Here is a 23,984-nt window from a genome sequence, read left to right as displayed (position 1 = left end):
CGTAGTCTGGCTTTTATATGGCTGTTTTGGAGCAGTGGCTTCTTCCTTGCTGAGCGGCCTTTCAAGTTATGTCGATATAGGACTCGTTTTACTGTGGATATAGATACTTTTGTACCTGTTTCCTCCAGCATCTTCACAAGGTCCTTTGCTGTTGTTCTGGGATTGATTTGCACTTTTCGCACCAAAGTACGTTCATCACTAGGAGACAGAACGTGTCTCCTTCCTGTGCGGTATGACGGCTGCGTGGTCCCATGGTGTTTATACTTGCGTACTATTGTTTGTACAGATGAACGTGGTATCTTCAGGCATTTGGAATTTGCTCCCAAGGATGAACCAGACTTGTGGAGGTCTACAATTTTTTTTCTGAGGTCTTGGCTGATTTCTTTTCATTTTCCCATGATGTCAAGGCACTGAGTTTGAAGGTAGGCCTTGAAGTACATCCACAGGTACATCTCCAATTGACTCAAATTATGTCAATTAGCCAATCGGAAGCTTCTAAAGCCATGATATAATTTTCTGGGATTTTCCAAGCTGTTTAAAGGCACAGTCAACTTAGTGTATGTAAACATCTGACCCACTGGAATTGTAATACAGTGAAATATAAGTGAAATAATCTGTCTGTAAACAATTGCTGGAAAAAGTACTTGCGTCATCGCCAAAGTAGATGTCCTAACTAACTTGCCAAAACTATAGTTTGTTAAACAAGAAATTTGTGGAGTGGTTGAAAAAGGAGTTTTAATGACTCCAACCTATGTGTATGTTAACTTCCAACTTCAACTGAACATATGAGATGAGTAATGCAAGATATGTAAACATTCTTAAAGTGGCATTTGTTATGTATAACTATTGTATTATATTTCATTTGATTAGGTGTCATTATATTTACAATTTCTGTATTATTTTAACCTAATGTAGTCTTCTATTTTTGATGTCCTAAGTGTAGAAGGAGTCTAAGTGATGAGGTCACCCCTGGGATGTGTTAAACTGCCAAACTGCGCTGCAGAGGACAACTTAACAGTTATGACCGTAGTCAGCCATTTGTTTATCTATCGCTTAATAATAACTTGATGTAAAATGTATGCTCTGTTTCATGTATCTCAACATTTACTTTATGTGAAGCAGATTTACTGCTACTAGATATATCTCAACATTTACTTCTACATCAGAAAATGGATTCCCTAAATGCCTGTTGACTTTAAAAGCCGGTTTGATGGAGTCTTGCGACTCGCACACAGGAGATGGAAAACTGGACATTTATTGGACATGATTCATGATGATCAGGGTCCAATGCATTGCCCTGAGGCCTAGACGCTTTGCTAACCTGGACTCACTGCATGCTAACGCTCGCTCGAATGGAAACAAGCTCTCTGGGCGAAGAGTGAACTTATTAGCGTCCAACGCTAGGTGATCATGTCACTGCCGATTTGTCAGTTGGTTTGGATTCTATTCACCAAGGGCATTCCCAGTCAATACAACAAACGCAAAGTGGTGGAGGACGCGAGGTCAAGTTCTATGGACAAATGCAAACAGACGGGTTACCACGGAGATGGGAGTTGTCTCCTTGGAAACAAGAAACAAACAAGGTTTCGAACAAGCGCAACAATGGATTTTGGTCACTGATATCAAGGCGGACGACTAGATGCGCACACCTCAGGCAAGTGGCTGAGTCAGTCACGTCCAATACGGTCTGCTTCTGCTCTATGGTACTGATTGGACGGGAAATCAAAAGACAGGAAATGCCTTTTCACTAAGTCAAGTAGAGAAAACAAGATGAAGAGGGAGATGAATGGACGTTCTTGTCCTCTAGCGAATGTCTATCAGTGAGACCTTTTTAAGGATCCCTGGATTTTTTCATTCCATTTAGCAGACAGCTAGACAATGGATGGGAACAATCCCCTGTATATAATGTTGTGAGCTATCCTTGGTTTGTAGAGGATACAATGCACACATCAGAGGCCTGGCATGAGACGTCAAAATGTAATATATTTTTTTGGGGGGTGGGCATCAGATAACCGGAGAGCAACCAGATAAAGGCGTCTTTATGAAATGCTTATGTACTGCTTAGGTGTTATACAAGGGTTATGAAATTGTTATGAAGTGAAATAAAGTGTTACCCCAACCAGTAACCAACCTGACCCTTACACGTCAAGAAACCTCATTACAACAACTTTTCCCAAATGTGCCCCTATCTTCAGTGTGTACTGTATCTGCCTATAAAGATACGAATACAACTCACTGTGGAATGTACACTCAAGTACACTTCCAGTGGAAAATACACACACAGAGACAGAGACAGAGTCAAATCTCCATGCTCTACATTCACACACACTACATTTTCATAAGAATATGTGGGCTGGTTTCCCTCAGAAAAACTAACTGGGCTGACAGTAACTCGAACTGCCAGACAATATCAATATCTAGGAGGCAGGGAAATGTATCAGCCCCAGTGTTACCCAGTGAGTTAAAGACTGAAAATCTACTCTGCATCAATATTTAATCACTCATGTCGCAAGTGACTCATACGAATAGCAGTGGGAAATAAATATGGAACGGAATCTTGGAAAGTTCCAGAATGTTGAAGAGTTACACTACTGCTTTCACCTGGGAGTAATTGGATGCTACACAAATTGCATTATATTACAGTTGTCCCCAGGAGCCACAATCAAGGAGGAACAGGCTTCCAATCCATGTAGATCTAACACAAATATGGATACACAATACACAAGAAATCCCCAGTCTTCTGCTACACGGATTCCACTCAGCTGTCAGTCAGGCAAGCAACTCCTTGGAGTAAAGGCACAGAAGAGCAGTGCCTCCAGAAAGTATTCAGACCACTTGACTTTTTCCACATTTTGTTGTGTTCCAGCCCAAATTTTTTTATTATTTTTTTTTGTGATTTTGTGTCACTGATCAATACACAATACCCCATAATGTCAAAGCGGAATTATGTTTTAGACATTTTGGGAAATTAACAGAAAATGTAAAGCTGAAATGTCTTGAGTCAGTAAGTATTCAACCACTTTGTCATGTCAAGCATAAATAAGTTCAGTAGTAAACATTTGCTAAACAAGTCACATAATAGGTTGCATGGAATCCCTCTGTGTGCAATAATAGTGTTTAACGTCATTTTTGAATGAACCACCTCATCTTTCCCACACATACAGTATGTGTGGGAAAGGTCCCTCAGTCAAACAGTGAATTTCAAACACAGATTCAACTACAAAGACCAGGAAGGTTTTCCAATGCCTTGTAAAGATGAGCCCCTATTAGTAGATGGGTAACAAAATAAATCATAATAATTGAATATTCCTTTGAAAATGGTGATGTTATTAATTACACTTTGGATGGTGTACAGTATCAATACATCCAGTCACTACAAAGATAAAGTTGTCCTTCCTAACTCAGTTGCCGAAGAGGAAGGAAACCACTCAGTATTTCACCAATAGAGATTTTATAACAGTTACTGAGTTTAAGGGATGTGGTAGGAGAAAACGGAGGATGGATCAACAACATTGTAGTTACTCCACAATACTAACCCAATTGACAGAGTGAAGGACGTCTGTACAGAATATTCCAAAACATGCATCCTGTTTGCAACAACGCACTAAAGTAATACTGCAAAATATGTGGCAAGGCAAATGTACTTTTTTCCCTGATACAATGTAACAGTCTTCTTCCTCCTCTGACGAGGAGCAGTAGGAAGGATTGGAGGACCAATGTGCAGCGTGGTAAAGTGTTCATGATACTTCTAATAGAACACAGAAAAATACAAAATAACAACGTGAAAATAACAAAAACCGAAACAGTTCAGTGTGGAACACACAGACACAGAAAATAATCACCCACAAATCAAGGGTGAAAACAGGCTGCCTAAGTATGGTTCTCCATCAGGGACACGATTCACAGCTGCCTCTGATTGAGAACCATACCAGGCCAAACACAGAAATACCAACTCATAGAAAACAAACATAGACAATCCACCCAACTCACGCCCTGATCATACTAAAACAAAGAAATAACAAAAGAACTAAGGTCAGAACGTGACATACAAAGTGTTATGCTTAGTGCAAGTCCAATACAACACATTCCTGAGTACTACTATCCATATTTTGAAGCATATATTGGTGGCTGCATCATGATATTGGAGGATGTATGGCAGAGTTCCTCTTATTTTGGTTGTTGCTTTGTCCCAGAGCAGTTTCTTTCAGTTTCCTAGAAAACACATTGACTCCCTGTTTGTTCAAGTGTACTAGGTCGTACATCAGCCGGGGGTGAATGTCACAGTGGTTCGATAGGTAAACATTGTCCAAGAGAGCACAGCCTCTAGACAGCTCAGTGTTGTTGCTCTGAATAATGTGGAAGGGCACATCTCCATATGGCAACAGGTTGGACATAGTGATTTTGGTGTTAGGAAACCTCTCTGCATCTCTGGCTGCCACTTGCTGCATTGCAGTAGCTACAGTACATGTCCTCTCCTTGCCATCAAATCATTAGTACCTGCGTGGATTATAATACGTTTCACCCTGCTTAATTTGTTGCTTGACAGACTAAGGTACTTGATGTTGTTGGGCTCCATAGCTTTCACACTGACATGCCAGGGAATAGCAGTTTCTCTCTGATAAATTTCTCTTCGGAGTTACATAAAATGAAGGCTTTAGCGTACTCAGCCTGTGTGCTGCTGTTGTGGGCTGTGGTGTCTGGAGCGATGCTCTTTGGCTGGGGACAGTAGCTGGCCTTTCCTTGTCTTCCTCTGTCCTGAGGGTCCCAGCATGGCTCCTCTGGTGCTGGTGCTCTGGGGCTGGGATGTGAGGATCTTGGGGAGGTCTGGCCAGACCTTTCTGGCAAGAGGAATGTGCTGGTGTGGGAGGAGGAGTTGTACTGGGTCTGGTCACTGACCTCGTCTGCTGAGTCTGTGTGAGTACCGGAGGTTCACTATGAGAAGCAGTGGTACTGCCGATGAGGGAATGTGAGGGTGTGGTGGTGAGGGTTGTGGTAGGCTCCAGTTGTTCTCTTAGAGTGGGGATGGTGGTGTCTCTGCGTTCTAGCCCTTCTATGACTTCTGACAACTCCCCTTGTAGCTCCTCCCTGATGTCTACTACCTTGATACTCTCGATCGTTGCCCGTATCTCTCTCAGCTCTTCCTTGTCCTGCCTCAGAACTGTCCCTCACCACCAAGCTCAGGGAGAAACCAAAGGCCAGGGACAGGTTGTCTCTCTCTATGTCTGCTAGGGTGGCTTCGTTAGATGAGGGTGGGGGGACTCAAACAATCTGTATTTTCTGATTGAAGTGTAGCAGTTAGAGTGCCGTTATCTTTCAAGGTGTCTGCTAGCTCTTTCAGTGATGTAAACTCATGTATATAGAGGACAAGGGCCTTGAATCACTACGTGCCATTGTTGTAGGTGTTAATGGTGAAGGGTCGATAATCAGGCTCCTGTTCATCAAATACCAAGATCTGTGGACCATTAGTGATTCCTCTCTTTCTGACATGGCCAAGGTACCTACATGGGGGAGGGGGAGGGCAAGCTCTTGATACTTCTGCCATTGTTATTTTTTAAATAAAGCATTCCCTTTATAATAAAAATATAAAAGCTTTCAATATGTAATTTAGTGTAACTGACACTGTACACATCAATTACGATGTCCAGAACAATCCTAACTCACATTTATGTGCTTTTGTTTGTTTGTTTCCTTTCCAATGCCTTGTACTGTTCCTCCTGAAATCCTCCAGAAATCCTCCAGAAATCCTCCAAATCAATTCCTGCCACTCTGGATCATTACACCGGATCATTACTCTGGATCATCGCAGAGCTAACTAGCTAGCTGCAAACGAGTGGCTACTGTTAGCTAACCTTTATTAACGCCTCTGTCCTGAAGCAAGCACCAGCTAGCAATGAGCTAGCCTCGAGCTATTACCATATACCAGGTAATTCTTTCCATCTACGTAACATTGCAAAAATCAGAAACTTTCTGTCCAAAAATGATGCAGAAAAATTAATCCATGCTTTTGTCACTTCTAGGTTAGACTACTGCAATGCTCTACTTTCCGGCTACCCGGATAAAGCACTAAATAAACTTCAGTTAGTCCTAAATACGGCTGCTAGAATCCTGACTAGAACCAAAAAATTTGATCATATTACTCCCGTGCTAGCCTCCGTAGACTGGCTTCCTGTCAAGGCAAGGGCTGATTTCAAGGTTTTACTGCTAACCTACAAAGCATTACATGGGCTTGCTCCTACCTATCTCTCTGATTTGGTCCTGCCGTACATACCTACACGTACGCTACGGTCACAAGACGTTGCATTGCAGTAGTCTAACCTAGAAGTAACAAAAGCATGGATTCATTTTTGGACAGAAAATGTCTGATTTTTGCAATGTTACTTAGATGGAAAAAAGCTGTCCTTGAAACAGTCTTGATTTGTTCGTCAAAAGAGAGATCAGGGTCCAGAGTAACACTGAGGTCCTTCACAGTTTTATTTGAGACGACTGTACAACCATCAGGATTAATCGTCAGATTCAACAGAAGATCTCTTTGTTTCTTGGGACCTAGAACAAGCATCTCTGTCTTGTCCTAGTTTAAAAGTAGAACGTTTGCAGCCATCCACTTCCTTATGTCTGAAACACAGGCTTCCAGCGTGGGCAATTTTGGGGCTTCACCATGTTTCATCGAAATGTACAGCTGTGTGTCATCCGCATAGCAGGGAAAGTTTACATGATGTTTTCGAATGACAACCCCAAGAGGTAAAATATACTGTATAGTGAAACAATAGTGGTCCTAAAACAGAAATAATCTAGATCCAATAATAGTTGTTTGGGCTGCAATACAGTCAATACATATCAAACACGTAAAGTACATCCTCTACAGGTTGTGTTTCGTTCCCTCTCACATTGACGTTAAAATGCCTGTGCAATTAAGGCTGTTGAAACATTTACATAATATTGTGTGTATATTAAAAACCTGGAGTTACCAGACTTATTTTCAACTGTCTCACTCCCCCGCGTTTCCTTGGAACAACATTAAATATGGATAAAGTTTGAAAAACTTTTTTTTTTTTAAACGGTTTTGGAAATTGCACTTGGATTGATTGTGTGCAGCTGTGAAATGTTACGCGAGTTAGAAAAGGTATTTTAGTGAAATTGGTTTCCTTGATGAGCTCCTAACAGTTTAAAAAGATTCATTTGGAATTCATCTTTTTAAGCGGGATTATCTCTTCTCAGCCTGCGGCATGGTGGGATTATTGTAGTAGAACTGCTAGTTTCCTCACAATGATGAACGTAGATAAACACACTTATTTTAGTATGGGTAGATTTCAACCCAGAACATTTCTAGTCCAAACTGTCAGTTTTACTAAAGAAAGAGAAACTTATGTAGGACATTTAAAACAAACGGTTTTCAACAATAAGATAACTAGCAGAAACAACAGGCTTACCTACTGGGGACACACGGCTAATATCCATCTAGGCTCATTATGAAGGACTAAAGGTCGTAGCAGTTTAGTAGTGTCTGGACCTTTGGTAGTAGCCTTTTTGCATGCATGATTACAATAGTCATTTCAAAATTGCTGCAGCTAATAGAACAGACATATGTATTATCACCCCCATAATGTTGAACCTCACAAAAGGTCCCACCTGTCACATATTTTGTTTGCGATAATCTACCAGAACTGCTATGACCGATATTACATAATTGAGCAGGCATTGTGCAGGCTCCATATTTTGGGAGCTTTACCTGACATGCCTCCCTGGCTTCCGCAGACTGTCCATCCCCAAAGGCACCCTATTCCCTATATAGTGCAATACTTTTGAGCAGGGTAGGAGTGCACTAGGTTGCCATTTAAGACACAGCCAGTGTACAGATGTAGGATCTTAATTCGTGCCAATTTGCTACAGCAGGAAAATAATCCTGCGCAACGGGAAATGTGAATTATTAAATGGCCATTTTGGTAGGGGCTGATACATTTTTCATTATGGAAAATCATGTCTGGATTTTCAAAGTGGAAATGACAAACTTTAGAAGCCTTTTTAAACATAAATACACTACAAGTTATGTGAGGAGACATTTGCAGCCTGAACAAGGAGCAAAAAAACATTTTTTTCAGGGGAGTGAAAAGAGAAAAGTGCATTTGGGTACTGAAGTGAGCAGAATGAGAATCATCCCCTCCCCCACACTTAGCTGTCACGTTCGATCCTGTTCCTCCCTGGTAAAAAGGTTTTTTTAAATGGGAGAACTTCCTTGTAACCCCACAATAACCCCATCCCATTTGGGTTGTGTCCCCCACCAGAAGGAAACCCTCTGGTGATAATAGCATGTGAAGCATCCTCCAGCTAGCTTCCTGTTATGGTTCCTTGTACACTAATTTTAACAGTGTCATGGGCCACATACGGAATACTTGTTGACAGTTCTGTAAATCGCTTTGGATAAAAGTCTGTTACTGTGAATACCTTATCCTTTCAACAGCCCATAAGAGGCCCAACTCTTATGAGGTGGGCCTTTTATGGCCTGTTGAAAGGATAAGAAAGAATAAGGATAAGGAATTATGAGTCAATAGACCCAGAGTAACCCATGGGTCTGGTCTTTTTCTCAGCATGGGCAAACTGCACTACAGGGGAGAGATGGAGAAGGAAAACAGAATTGATACTGAGGAGAATCGATTTGTTGCCCAGTGAGAGACCTATGAGGAAGAGAGACAAAGCCCTTTGAACAATTTGGCAAAGCGATACTATCACCTCCGTGAGCTGCATTACCATTTACTGTCTTATTAAGTCACTGTCTCTTTAACAGCTTTCTCAGAGATAGCCCACTGAGTCCCAGCCACGTAGGCCTATCACCAAAGACTACTCCTTCTCCCGAGATACAGTATATTCTCATTCAGAATATTGCATTCATTTTTAGAAGGTACAGTAGTTATACTGGAAGGTAAAGTTAGGAGTACACACTAGAAACGGAAATCACAGTCGCGGTTGTCGTCAAAGAGCAGGACTAGTGTTTGCTACAGTGTCAGTAATTCCACCACTAAACAGACGCTCCAGTTTGTTTGATTGTTAACATGAGTGGGCAAGAAACGTGTCTAAAGCCTGGGACTGGCCAGACCTCTGTGCTCCAGTGAAGCAGAACTCTTGCTTGGTGTCACTCTGTGGTGCATATACTAAATAATGCATGCTGTTATAACAGCGAATTCATCCACTCTCCCTCCAGAGGGTGATGACATAACGATGCGCTGCTAACTGCTAGACTTCTATCTCTCTGCGCCTTTCGCTCAGCGTGCACACACACACGCACGCACACACACACACACACTTTCTGAGTTCAAAAGAGTCATGATATCAGTCTAATGGGCCTTGCACTTATTTTCTTTCCGACGACGGAGGCGCTCCGGTTGTTGTTTTTTTAGGGCTGGCGTCTATTCTTCATCCTCACAGTGACGTCCAGCCGTTCTGCAGTCCAGTTGCTGCTGAAATTGGGTCATGAATTTGTGTCTGAAAACATTACACACACACACACACACAACTCAATACAGTACCTCTCATTCCCTAGGAGCCAGGCACCAGCGAACCTGTCAGTAAATCTGTAGACTCATTGGATGTCTGTTCCCCTCGCCGACGCCTGTTGAACGGACATGTGCTGTTGTTGTCATTAAGTGTTTTCATCATTCATCAATACTGCCTTTTTTAGCCTTCATCTTTCCCAGACTACAACATATTATATGAAATTACATGGTCATGTTTTTTAGTTGTGGTATTCCATTTTTTTATTTGATTTATATATATATATATATATATATATACACTGTACCACACACACACCTGCTTGTTAATATATTAAATATTGTAGTTCAAAATATGTGATACATATTTCATTATGGTACTACACGTAAATACATCACTGTAAGATGACTAGTAGAGAGAATACTACAGACACAGTGGAATCATTGAACAAAATCTGAAGTTGATTGATGAAATACAATAAAATCACAACATAGGTTTCTTTGAATCACAGCAAAAATAATTAGCTACAAAAAAGAAAAAAACTGCAGTAAAACATCAACTGCAGTGTTCCTCACCTGGCTTACTGTAAAAAGCAAAACAAAGGATTCATTACTGTACTTCTATATTTCCATCAACCTTGTCTTGTGGATTTGGCCATAGGTTCTCATCCACATTTTCATTAGCCAAACATCTTGTGAAGAATCTTCAGGCATGGCGAATCCAGGCCTGATGCTGGTCTGCCGTGATGTCATTGCATGTGTCATCCATAGCCTGGAGAAGGGTGGCCTGTTCGTGAGGACACCTATCATATGCCTCAATTGGGTTAACGAAAGGAGAGTATGGGGGTAGGTGCAGGGTGGTAAATTGTGGATGGGCCTGAAAACATTCTTTCACCATTTGAACATGGTGGAACCTGACATTATCCCACACAATAACATAGGTCACCCCATCAGCTCTACAGACCTGATTTAGCTCATCAAGGAAGATTACAAGGAGAGCTGCATTATATGATCCAATATGAGGTCTGCGTCCCACCACACCATCTTCCGATATAGCCGCACACATGGTGATGATGGCCCCACGTTGGCCAGGTACTTGGATGGTTGCCCGCTGGCCAATTAAATTCCGATTAAATCTCCTCCTTGTCTTGGCCAGGTTGAAGCCTGCCTTGGTTTCCGTTAGCATCCAGCTCCATAACCCTCTAAAAGTACTTTTTGAAAAGAGAATTACTGATTAAAATGGAGGATTTCGGGAGAATTTTTCACAACAGGCATCTTGAAACTGAACATACCTGAACATACTCAGTCCTCAGTTGCTTCACTCTGTCTGCATTTCTTTCAAAAGGCCCACGGTATAGCTGGTTTAGAGACACCTGGTGCCTTTTCAGCATGCGTGCAACAGTCGGCTAACTTATGGCTTCCACATTGTTCAACATGTCGTAATTGTCCAAGATGTGCTGCCGAATTCTGTAAGGGAACTTCATTTCTGACCTGAACCAAATTGACCACAGCCTGCTCTTGTTGGTCAGTCACAATTTTGCCTCTGCCTCTTCTATGTGGCCTAGTCTCAATTCTGCAGGGGAAATTACAGTAACAACACATTTAGTCACATCACCTACTCTGTGGTGCACATTGGCATGCAGTATACAGTCATTTGACAATTGAGTGTAGCCTAATGTTTAATGCATGCTGAAGACTTACCGGTTCTCATTGCAGAAAGTTCTGATGAGGCCAAGGTTGATCTTCTGAGGTTTGGTTGAATCATTGTAGTTGCCTCAGTCATTGTCATGCCATGATTTACGACATGGTCTACAACTATTGCTCAGATTGCATTGGACACTCTTTGTTGTTGCTGCCGCTGTCTTGGTCCGTGGCCTTGTCCTCTACCACGTTCCCCCATACCTCTCAAACGAGGCCCACGACCACCTCTCAGAAGGGGTGCTTGTCCCCTGCCCTTCCTTTGATCACCACGTCTTCCTCCTCCCACTGCTTGGCCTCTATTGTGACCTGGATCACCTGACGGTTCCATGTCATCTCTGTGTTGTTGTAGGTGGATACCACTCATTTCACTATATACTCAGACCACAATGTGAAATCAATCATCAGTAACGAGTTGGCAGTATTGGAAAAGCAATGACAAGGACCTGTATACATACACTCACCACTTTATTAGGTACACCTGCTTGTTAAGGCAAAGAGCCTGCTCCTTCGAATAACGAATCATGTGGCTGCCTGCAACTCAATATATAGACTATATAGAGTAAATAGCTTTAGTTGTTGTTCGACCAAACATTAGAACGGGCAAGATGTGTAATCTAAGCAAATTTGACGGTGGTATGATTGTTGGTGCCACACATGGTGGTTCCAGCATCTCAGAAACCGCTACCCTACTGGGATTTTTACACACTACAGGCTCTAGAGTTTACAGAAAATTATGCGATAAACAAAACACATTCAGTGAGCTGTGGGCAAAAACACCCTGTTAATGAGAGAGGTCAGAGGAGAATGTCCAGACTCATTCAAGCTAACAGAAAGGCCACAAATGCTTAAATAACAACCTTTTAAAACAGAGGTGTGCAGAAGGGCATCTCTTAACGTACAACACTGTTAATAATTCAGGCTGTTGTGGAGGCAAAAGGGGGTCCTACCTAGTACTAGATAGGTGTACCTAATAAAGTGACTGGTGAGTGTACAGTAATGTCAAATCTGAAAACATGGTTTGGAAAAGTGGTACATGGGACCATAGAAACGGTGTCTGATAAAGAATGATGATGAAATATTACATCCATAGATAATGTAGTCCAATTGGTTCATATTCCACGGTAATTGGTGTCAATGGATCTCGTTATCCTGAAACTTTCATGATCTAAACATGGAATCAGTTTCCATAAAACTATGCATTAAGAGTAATGCAACAGTTACTTCTCATTTTGAGCAGTTGTATCAATTGATAGTTAGATCATTGTAATGAAATTAATAGACAGTCATCTCAGACGTAATGTGTGAATTGCATTTTGAAATGGTAATACTTTTGATGTTAAGTCATTTTGAACAGGTCATTTTAGTTCAATGAACAAATGATCTTAGCTTTATGTGTATTGTATCCAAGCAATTGGAAAAAGTGTTGTGTTTAGAAAAATGTGCATTTTGATCATTGGTTGTGAGTGTTGTGTCTAGAGTTTTGAAAAATGCCATCAATGTTCTGAATAGTGCCATAGTGATAGTAAAACACTGTAGTATGCAGACTGAGCTGTTTCCCTCCATATTAGCATTGCCTATGGTGGCTGATCATTGCCCTCTACGCAACTTCAGTTTAGACTTGGTTGTAATCTGTCGACATGATGTACTACGATCAACAGGGTGAGATTTTGGAAATGTTCATTGTACTTAGCCTTTTCATATAGCCGCCATATTGATTTAAACGTCTATTAGGCTTGACTGCGGTTGTGTGTATATGTGTGTGAGTGTGTGTGAGTGTGTGTATGTGTGTGTGAGTGTGTGTGTGTGTGTGTGTGTGTGTACATGAGTGTATGTGTGTTTGAGTGTGTGTGTGTGTGTGTGTGTGTGTGTGTGTGTGTGTGTGTGCGCATGTTTGTCATCTTTTTCTTCTTACAAAATGTGTAGATTTCAAAAGGGATTTTGACTAAGACACAGTAAACTCAGAAAATCCTTCAGGCAGATCACTCCCATTTCACTTACTGGTGCATATCCTTGCTCAAGACAGGTAACAATTTTTCTTTCTGGTTGTTCCATTGCCCTCTGGCATTGTTTTGGCCTTTTAAGTCACAGCTTCTCAAACATTCCCTGTGATGTCCTGCGCTGCAGGATTTAATCTGACAGCCCGGCTTGTGATCTCTCAAATTACCACAAAAAACACTCCATTCTCCTCAGTGAGAAACCAGTCTAGATAAACCAGGCAAGATTCAAATACTTTCCCTTATCTGCAGCGAAAAAAGAAACAGGCTAGAGATAACAGGCTAGACTTAACAATGTTTCAAGTTTCAAACTTTATTCACCACAAGCACAGGACAAACAGGTGTAAAACAGTACAGTGACATTCTAACCTTGAGGTTTTTCCAAACAATGCAGGGATAATAATAGAAAATCGAATATTTAAAAAAAAAAGGAATAAAAACCACACAAGAACTACAAAGAATCCATGTACTGTACAGCAGCCTGCGAAAATATTCACCGCCCTTGGCGTTTTTTCCTGTTTTGTTGCTGTAACAACCTGGAATTAAAATAGATTTACGCAACATGCCTACCACTTTGAAGATGCAAAATATTTTTGTGATACAAACAAGAAATAAGACAAAAAAACAGAAAACTTGAGCGTGCATTACTATTCACCCCCCCAAAAATCAATACTTTGTAGAGCCACCTTTTGCAGCAATTAGAGCTGTGAGTTTCTTGGAGTATGTCTCTATAAGCTTGGCACATCTAGCCACTGGGATTTTTGCCCATTCTTCAAGGCAAAACGGCTCCAGCTCCTTCAAGTTGGATGGGTTCCTCTGGTGTACAGCTATCTTTAAGTCATACTACAGATTCTCAATTGGATTGAGGTCTGGGCTTTGACTAGGCCATTCCAAGACATTTCCTCTTAAACCACTCGAGTGTTGCTTTATCAGTATGCTTAGGGTCATTGTCCTGCTGGAAGGTGAACCTCCGTCCCAGTCTCAAATCTCTGGAAGACTGAAACAGGTTTCCCTCAAGAATTTCCCTGTATTCCCAGCACAGGGATGGTGTTCTCAGGGTGATGAGAGGTGTTGTGTTTGCACCAGACATAATGTTTTCCTTGATGGCCAAAAAGCTACATTTTTGTCTCATCTGACCAGAGTACCTTCTTCCATATGTTTGGGGAGTCTCCCACATGTCTTTTGGCGAACACCAGACGTGTTTGCAATGTTTTTTTCTGGCTACTCATCCGTAAAGCCATCTTCCAATCTCCGTTGTGGAGCTTTGCAGCTCCTTCAGGGTTATCTTTGGTCTCTTTGTTGCCTCTCTGATTAATGCCCTCCTTGCCTGGTCCGTGAGTTTTGGTGGGTGGCCCTCTCATGGCAGGTTTGTTATGGTGCCATATTCTTTCCATTTTTTAATAATAGATTTAATGGTCACGGTCGTCATATGGAGGAGACCAAGGCGCAGCGTGGTAGGCGTACATACTTCTTTAGTAGAGAAAGAACACTGAACAAAACTAACTAAACGAATCGTGAAGCAAATATGAGTAGTGCAGACTGGCAACTAAACATAGAATAAGAACCCACAAAACACCCAAGGAATATGGCTACCTAAATATGGTCCCCAATCAGAGACAACGTTAAACAGCTGCCTCTGATTGAGAACCAATCTAGGCAACCATAGACATAAACACCTAGACTTACAAAAAAATATATATACAAAAACTAAACAAACCACCCTCGTCACACCCTGACCTAAGCAAAATAATAAAGAAAACAAAGATAACTAAGGTCAGGGCGTGACACCTTGGGATGTTCAAAGTTTCAGATATTCTTTTATAACTCAACCCTGATCTGTACTTCTCCACAACTTTGTCCCAGACCTGTTTGGAGAGCTTGGTCTTCATGGTACCGCTTGCTTGGTGGTGCCCCTTGATTAGTGGTGTTACAGACTCTGGGGCCTTTCAGAACAGGTGTATGGATATATACTGAGATCATGTGACACTTAAATGAAGTCCCCCTGTGTGCAATCTAACTCATTATGTGACTTCTGAAGGTAATTGGTTGCACCAGATCTTATTTAGGGGCTTCATAGCAAAGGGGGTGAATACATATACATGCACCACTTTTCCATTCTTCATTTTTTTTTTTAATTTCACTTGACCAATTTGGACTATTTTGTGTATGTCCATTACATGAAATCCAAATAAAAACACATTTAATTTACAGGTTGTAATGTAACAAAATAGGAAAAACACCAAAGGAGATGAATACTTTTGCAAGGCACTGTATATACCGGTCATTGCTAGTACCTTATTTAATGTGCAGGGGTACTAGAGTGGTTATATACATAAAAAGTATCTGGTATCAGAGGTATCAGATTAAAAGACTAGCCTTTCACAGAGGAGAACAGACAAACGTTACTGCTGATTATGCAGACTGTCTGGACAGTATGGGGTCCAAATGTTCTAGACAGCGCATATAAACATGACATTTACCCAGGGGGCAATGGGGCGATCTAACACCCACAGCTTCCCTTAAACTCCTCCTGAACTTGATGAGCCCCCTCCGTTGAGATTTGAACTCCACCATAATTTGCACAAGGTAACATTTACACTACATTGCCCCCTTCGCTCATGTGGTGTGTGGTTGGTTCCTCCTAATCCAAAAATAATCTTGTTTCTGGAAAGGTTTTGTTAGATTGAATCCTGCAACAGTGTTTATTTGTCACATACACCAAATAGGTGCAGTGTTGTTTTACAGGGTCAGCCATAGTAGTACATCACCCCTGGAGTAAATGATGGTCAAGTGCCTTGCTCAAGGGCACATAAACCGATTTCTTGGGTATTTGAATAAGCAACCTTGTGAATACTGGCCCAACTCTCTAACCACTACACTACCCGCCACCCCACTCTGTTGGGTAACTCTGTTGGGTGAGAGGTCTGGTCCATCAAACAAACTCACACTTTCCATGTTTAAATCAAATCAAATCAAATTTTATTTGTCACATACACATGGTTAGCAGATGTTAATGCGAGTGTAGCGAAATGCTTGTGCTTCTAGTTCCGACAATGCAGTAATAACGAACAAGTAATCTAACTAACAATTCCAAAAAAACTACTGTCTTATACACAGTGTAAGGGGATAAAGAATATGTACATAAGGATATATGAATGAGTGATGGTACAGAGCAGCATAGGCAAGATACAGTAGATGATATCGAGTACAGTATATACATATGAGATGAGTATGTAAACCAAGTGGCATAGTTAAAGTGGCTAGTGATACATGTATTACATAAGGATGCAGTCGATGATATAGAGTACAGTATCTACGTATGCATATGAGATGAATAATGTAGGGTAAGTAACATTTTATATAAGGTAGCATTGTTTAAAGTGGCTAGTGATATATTTACATCATTTCCCATCAATTCCCATTATTAAAGTGGCTGGAGTAGAGTCAGTGTCATTGACAGTGTGTTGGCAGTAGCCACTCAATGTTAGTGGTGGCTGTTTAACAGTCTGATGGCCTTGAGATAGAAGCTGTTTTTCAGTCTCTCGGTCCCAGCTTTGATGCACCTGTACTGACCTCGCCTTCTGGATGACAGCGGGGTGAACAGGCAGTGGCTCGGGTGGTTGATGTTTTGTATTTCTAACATATAGTATGCTGGTGACTGCACTAAATCATGGATGAACATTTGTGAGGATTGCGAATACAATTTAGATACAGAATGAGCCTTTGGTTCCTAGAATGATAACATATGAAAAGTAATGTTTGACTGATAGGAAATCATTTATTGAATCAATGCAAAAATAGCAGTTAGCAATCCTTTGTTTAAACAAACTAAACCGATCTAAAGTGCTGTCTGAGTGGACATAGAACGTAATCCAATATCTATACGGATGTGTATGGCTCAGTTGGTAGAGCATGGCGCTAGCACCACTAAGGTTGTGGGTTTGATTCTCAGGGCCAATCATACGAATGTATGCACGCATTACAATAAGTCACTTTGGATGACAGTGTCTGCTAAATGGCATACATTACTATAGTAATGCTGATCTATGTAGATGAAGCCTAACCTAGCTGTGACCCAATGAACATTTCCATATCAGTGACCTTATATCCTGTGTCACCAGTTTTATTTTTTTATTTCACCAGGTAGGCTAGTTGAGAACAAGTTCTCATTTGCAACTGTGACCTGGCCAAGATAAAGCATAGCAGTTCGACACATAAAACACAGAGTTACACATGGAATAAACAAATATACAGTCAATAATACAGTAGAAAAAGTCTATATACAGTATGTGCAAATGAGGTAGAATAAGGTAGGTAAGGCAATAAATAGGCCTGGTGGTGAAGTAATTACAATATAGCAATTAAACATTGGAATGGTAGATGTGCAGAAGATGAATGTGCAAGTAGAGATACTCGGGTGCAAAGGAGCAAGATAAATAAATACATACAGTATGGGGATGAGGTAGTTGGATGGGCTACTTACAGATGGGCTATGTACAGGTGCAGTGATCTGTGAGCTGCTCTGACAACTGGTGCTTAAAGCTAGTGAGGGAGATATGAGTCTCCAACTTCAGCGATTTTTGCAATTCGTTCCAGTCATTGGAAGCAGAGAACTGGAAGGAAAAGCGGCCAAAGGAAGAATTGGCTTTGGGGGTGACCAGTGAGATATACCTGCTGGAGCGCGTGCTACAGGGTGCTGCTATGGTGACCAGTGAGCTGAGATAAGGCGGGGCTTTACCTAGCAGAGACTTGTAGATGACCTGGAGCCAGTGGGTTTGGCGACGAGTATGAAGCAAGGGCCAGCCAACGAGAGCGTACAGGTCGCAGTGGTGGTGTAACGGTCGTCGTTGCATGAAGGATCGGACCAAAGCGCAGCGTGGTAAGTGTTCATGATTTTATTGGATCAACAAACACTCTGAACAAAATAAACCAAGAGGGAAAACCGAAACAGTCCTGTCAGGTGCAGAACACTAAACAGAAAACAACTACCCACAAAACACAGGTGGGAAAAGGCTACCTAAGTATGGTTCCCAATCAGAGACAACAATAGACAGCTGTCCCTGAGAACCATACCCGGCCAAAACAAAGAAATACAAAACACAAATAAAGAAACTAGAATGCCCACCCTAGTCACACCCTGGCCTAACCAAAATAGAGAATAAATACCTCTCTATGGACAGAGCGTGACAGGTGAGTAGTATATGGGGCTTTGGTGACAAAACAGATGGCACTGTGATAGACTGCATCCAATTTGTTGGGTAGAGTGTTGGAGGCTATTTTGTAAATGACATTGCCAAAGTCGAGGATCGGTAGGATGGTCAGTTTTACGAAGACATGTTTGGCAGCACGAGTGAAGGATGCCTTGTTGCAAAATAGGAAGCCGATTCTAGATTTAATTTTAGATTGGAGATGATTAATGTGAGTCTGGAAGAGTTTACAGTCTAACCAGACACCTAGGTTTTTGTAGTTGTCCACATATTCAAAGTCAGAACCGTCCAGCATCACTACACTACGCGGGCAGGTGAGGGCAGCGATCGGTTGAAGAGCATGCATTTAGTTTTACTTGCATTTAAGAGCAGTAAGGAGAGTTGTATGGCATTGAAGCTCATCTGGAGGTTTGTTAACACAGTGTCCAAAGAAGGGCCAGAGGCATACAGAATGGTGTCATCTGCGTAGAGGTGGATCAGAGAATCAACAGCAGCAAGAGCGACATCATTGATGTATACAGAGAAGAGAGTCGGCCCGAGAATTGAACTCCCATAGAGTCCCCCATAGAGTCTTCCAGAGGTTCGGACAACAGCCCTCCGATTTGACCCACTGAACTCTATCAGAGAAGTAGTTGGTGAATCAGGCGAGGAAATCATTTGAGAAACCAAGGCTGTTGAGTCTGCCGATGAGAATGTGGTGATTGACAGAGTTGAAAGCCTTGGCCAGGTCGATGAATACGGCTGCACAGTAATGTCTCTTATTGATGGTGGTTATGATATCATTTAGGACCTTGAGCGTGGCTGACGTGAAACCATGGCCAGCTCTGAAACCAGATTGCATAGCGGAGAACGTACGATGGGATTCGAAATGGTCGGAAATCTGTTTGTTAACTTGGCTTTCTAAGACCTTAGAAAGGCAGAGTAGGATAGATATAGGTCTGTAGCAGTTTGGGTCTAGAGTGTCTTCCCATTTGAAAAGGGGGATGACCACGTCAGCTTTCCAATCTTTGGGACTCTCAGACGATACGAAAGAGAGGTTGAACAGGCTAGTAATAGGGGTTGCAACAATTTTGGCAGATCATTTTAGAAAGAGAGGGTCCAGATTGTCTAGCCCAGCTGATTTGTAGGGGTCCAGATTTTGCAGCTCTTTCACAACATCAACTATCTAACTATTTTGGTGAAAGATAAATGGGGAGGCTTGGGCGAATTGCTGTGGGGGTGGATGGCTGTTGATCGGGGTAGGGGTAGCCAGGTGGAAAGCATGGCCTGCATTAGACAAATGCTATTGAAATTCTCAATTATAGTGGATTTATCGGTGGTGACAGTGTTTCCTAGCCTCAGTGCAGTAGGCAGCTGGGAGGAGGTGCTCTTATTCTCCATGGACTACAGTGTCCCAGAACTTTTTTGAGTTTGTGCTACAGGATGCAAACTTCTGCTTGAAAAAGCTAGCCTTAGCTTTCCTAATTGCCTGTATATATTGGTTCCTAACTTCCCTGAAAAGTTGCATATCACAGGGGCTATTCGATGCTAATGCAGAACGCCATAGGATGTTTTTGTGTTGGTCAAGGGCAGTCAGGTCTGGGGAGAACCAAGGGCTACATCTGTTCCTGGTTCTACATTTTTTGAATTGGGCATGCTTATTTAAGATGGTGAGGAAGGGACTTTTAAAGAATAACCAGGCATCCTCTACTGACGGGATGAGGTCAATATCCTTCCAGGATACCCGGGCCAGGACGATTAGAAAGGCCTGCTCGCTGAGGTGCTTTAGGGTGCGTTTGACAGTGATGAGTGGAGGTCGTTTGACAGCAGACCCATTACAGATGCAAGCAATAAGGCAGTGATCGCTGAGATCTTGGTTGAAAACAGCAGAGATGTATTTGGAGGGCAAGTTGGTTAGGATGATATCTATGAGGGTGCCCGTGTTTACGGATTTGGGGTTGTACCTGGTGGGTTCATTGATAATTTGTGTGAGATTGAGGGCATCAAGCTTAGATTGTAGGATGGCCGGGGTGTTAAGCATATCCCAGTTTAGGTCACCTAGCAGCACGAGCTCTGAAGATAGATGGGGGGCAATCAATTCACATATGGTGTCCAGGGCCCAGCTGGGGGCAAAGGGTGGTCTATAGCACGTGGCAATGGTGAGAGACTTGTTTCTGGAAAGGTGGATTTTTAAAAGTAGAAGCTTGAATTGTTTGGGTACAGACCTGGATAGTAAGACAGAACTCTGCAGTAGATTGCAACACCGCCCCCTTTGGCAGTTCTATCTTGTCAGAAAATGTTATAGTTAGGGATGGAAATTTCATGGATTTTGGTGGTCTTCCTAAACCAGGATTCAGACAGGGCTAGTACATCCGGGTTGGCAGAGTGTGCTAAAGCAGTGAATAAAACAAACTTAGGGAGGAGGCTTCTAATGTTAACATGCATGAAACCAAGACTTTTACGGTTACAGAAGTCAACAAATGAGAGCACCTGGGGAGTGGGAGTGGAGCTAGGCACTGCAGGGCCTGGATTAACCTCTACATCACCAGAGGAGGAGTAGGATAAGGTTACGGCTGAAGGCTATCAGATCTGGTTGTCTAGTACGTTCGGGAACAGAGAGTAAAAGGAGCAGGTTTCTGGGCGCGATAGAATAGATTCAAGGCATAATGTACAGACAAATGTATGGTAGGATGTGAGTACATTGGAGGTAAATCTAGGCATTGAGTAATGATGAGAGCGATATTGTCTTTGGAGACGTTTAAACCAGGTGATGTCACCGTGTTTGTGGGAGGTGGAACTAATTGGTTGGTTAAGGCATATTGAGCAGGGCTAGAGGCTCTACAGTGAAATAAGACAATAATCACTAACCAGGATAGTAATTGACAAGGCATATTGATAATAGGGAGAGGCATGCATAGCCAGGTGATCATAGGGGTCCAGTGAGTGGATGGGCTGGCTGGAGACACGGTGATTCAGACAGCTAGCAGGTCCTGGCTAGCAAGCTAGCAAAAGGGTCTTAGAGGGACGTCGCGATGGAGGAAAGTCTGTTTTAGCCTCCGCGTGTGGTGACGTCAATAGACCAGTCGTGATGGATTAGTGGGGTTCCAAGTAGCAGAGGGGTCCAAGTCCAATTGGCAAAATGGGTATAGTGGCCCAAGAAATTGGCCGATGGATCTATTCAGCTAACAGTCCAATATGCTCTAGACAGCTAGCGGGCCGCTGCTAGCAGGCCGCAGCTAACAGGCTAGCAGATGGGCATTCAGGGGCGTAGTGGCCAGTTGAGTACCCCCTCGAGCAGATTACGTCGTGGTCCATTCGTGATGCATCGGCGGGGTTCTGTGCCCCGTACCAGCAGTAGAAGGGGTCCGGATATTGCAGCCAACGAGTGGCTGATGGACCTCTTCAGCTAGCCGGGAGAATGGGCCTAGCATGAGCTAGCTCCAGGCTAATTGGTGCTTGCTTCGGGACAGACGTTAGCCAGGAGTAATCACTTGGATAGCAGCTAGCTAGCTGCGATAATCCAGGTGAAAGGTTCAGAGCTTTTCGGGGATATGGAGAGAAAATAGGTCCGGTATGCTCTGGTTTGAGTAGCGTTGTACAAACTGGCGAGAGCTTTCTGAGCTAAAGGTTAGCTGATGACCGCTAGCAGTGGTTAGCTGACTACTAGCTAGTATCTAGTGAGCTGGCTAGCTTCTGTTGAGGGATTCCGGTTCAGAGGTAAATAAAAATACTTTAGAAAAAACAGATCCACACCATATTGGGTGAGGCGGGTTGCAGGAGAGCATTTTGAAGTTGAGGTTTAGAAAAATCTAAAAAGGATGTGCGAAGAAAAATATATAAAAATCTATATACCTGGGAATCTACAAGACGAAGGACAAAGACATCTGACTGCTACGCCATCTTGGATATAGCGATTGAATGATTGAATGATTTCAAGGGTAGCACTTTATATCCATTAGTTTAACCCTTCTTTTATGATTTTGCCTTTCCTTCTATATTCAGGACAACCTGTTTACCTCCTAGCTTACTGGGCATATTTGGCATTCATACAGCTAGCTATGTTAATGGGACTAATACACGCTAAGTGCTTTGCCAAACAAGAACACTTGGAAATCCAACAATGTAAAATATAAACGTGATATCCTCTTAAATGAAGTAACCTATAGCTTCATGTCTTCAACTACTACACTGTTAGACCTCCCCAGTATCTATACATATGCATTTCCCTGTTTTGTTCCTGAACTTTCCCATGTGCATCAATACCTATACTTCCAGAATCAGTTATGGAATCCAACAATGTAATTATTTTTGAAACACAACTGCCCACATAACCATTACATAAAACAAAGAAATACCCATAAATAACCAGAAATATGCCTCTTTGGTCCCTGGACCTTTCCCTGTGCATCAATACCTGTGAAGAAGTTGAGAAGAAGACATTGTTTTGCCATGCGACTGACTCTAATGAAGCAGGCAGGATGTTACATCATAGCTGCTTCCTCTTGAATGGCTGACCTTCCGAGGCAGTGAAGTTAAACACACTGCATCTATTAGCTTTCTGTTTCTATTTTTTTGTTCCCCTCTCTTTATTTGAGTCACTCCCGGTTCCCTGGGGGTAAGGGAGAAACTGTCAACCCGGAGAGTCAGCACACTCCTCCTCCTCACCACCCACAGACGTGCCTCCTCCTAGATCGATGCTCATTCAACAGCGGGAGTCTCCCAGTGCGCCGGGCGAAAATCCTGTACATGCACACAGACACACACACAAAATTCATGCTGAGGCCCTCCAGGTCTCTCCTGGGTCATACATGTTACAGTGCAGTTCTCTCTGCTCTCTCCCTTCCAGAGACAAAGGAAAACCCTGAATTATGTCAAAATTATTAACATTTTCATTAAAATACCTTGAGCTGATCACAGGCGTGGAAGTAATACCTTGTCAACTTTGGGGGCAGATTTGCACTAACGTTTCTTGCCAGCTTCACCCATAAATGTGTACATTAACTGACATTTTACTTTGCTGCGTTGTTTTGCCTATAGGAGTACACTGTAGCTAGCTGAGTGCAGCTTTCACTGACAGAAGAACACTGCAGAGCGATTTGTGTGACATTAAGGCTAATTGTGCTTGACTGAGGGAACTTGTAAATAGAAATGGGTGACAAGGGTCATCCTTGTCGAGTCCCTCCCTGTCGATCCTAAAGCTAGCGCTGTCTTCTGCTGGATCTGTCTCAAGTCTGTTTCTGCTGACTGCTACGTGGTGTGTCAGCTTCTCAAAACTCTTTTGGTCACCAGCAGGTTTTAAAATGAGAACTGATGCTCTGTCAGTGTCAACTGAGCAACATTGTCTTACAATGCCTTATAACATAGTTGTAGAAAGGTAAGAAGCCTAGCTTAACATGACGCAACTCTTAATGACAACAAATCTTTTGCTTATGACAGCTGACATAACACTGCATATGTTGGATCTTAAATGGATCTACAATGCAGAAAATGTAAAAACTTGTAATGTATTTGATGTTTAAAAAGGCTTCTGAAGTTTGTAATTTACACTTTAAAATTTTAGACTTGATTTTCCATTACGAAAAATATATCAACCCCTACAAAATGTCCATTAGTTATAATCC

Source organism: Oncorhynchus tshawytscha, linkage group LG34, assembly GCF_018296145.1.
Source record: "Oncorhynchus tshawytscha isolate Ot180627B linkage group LG34, Otsh_v2.0, whole genome shotgun sequence".
Classification (NCBI taxonomy): Eukaryota; Metazoa; Chordata; class Actinopteri; order Salmoniformes; family Salmonidae; genus Oncorhynchus; species Oncorhynchus tshawytscha.
This window is presented reverse-complemented; position numbering follows the sequence as displayed.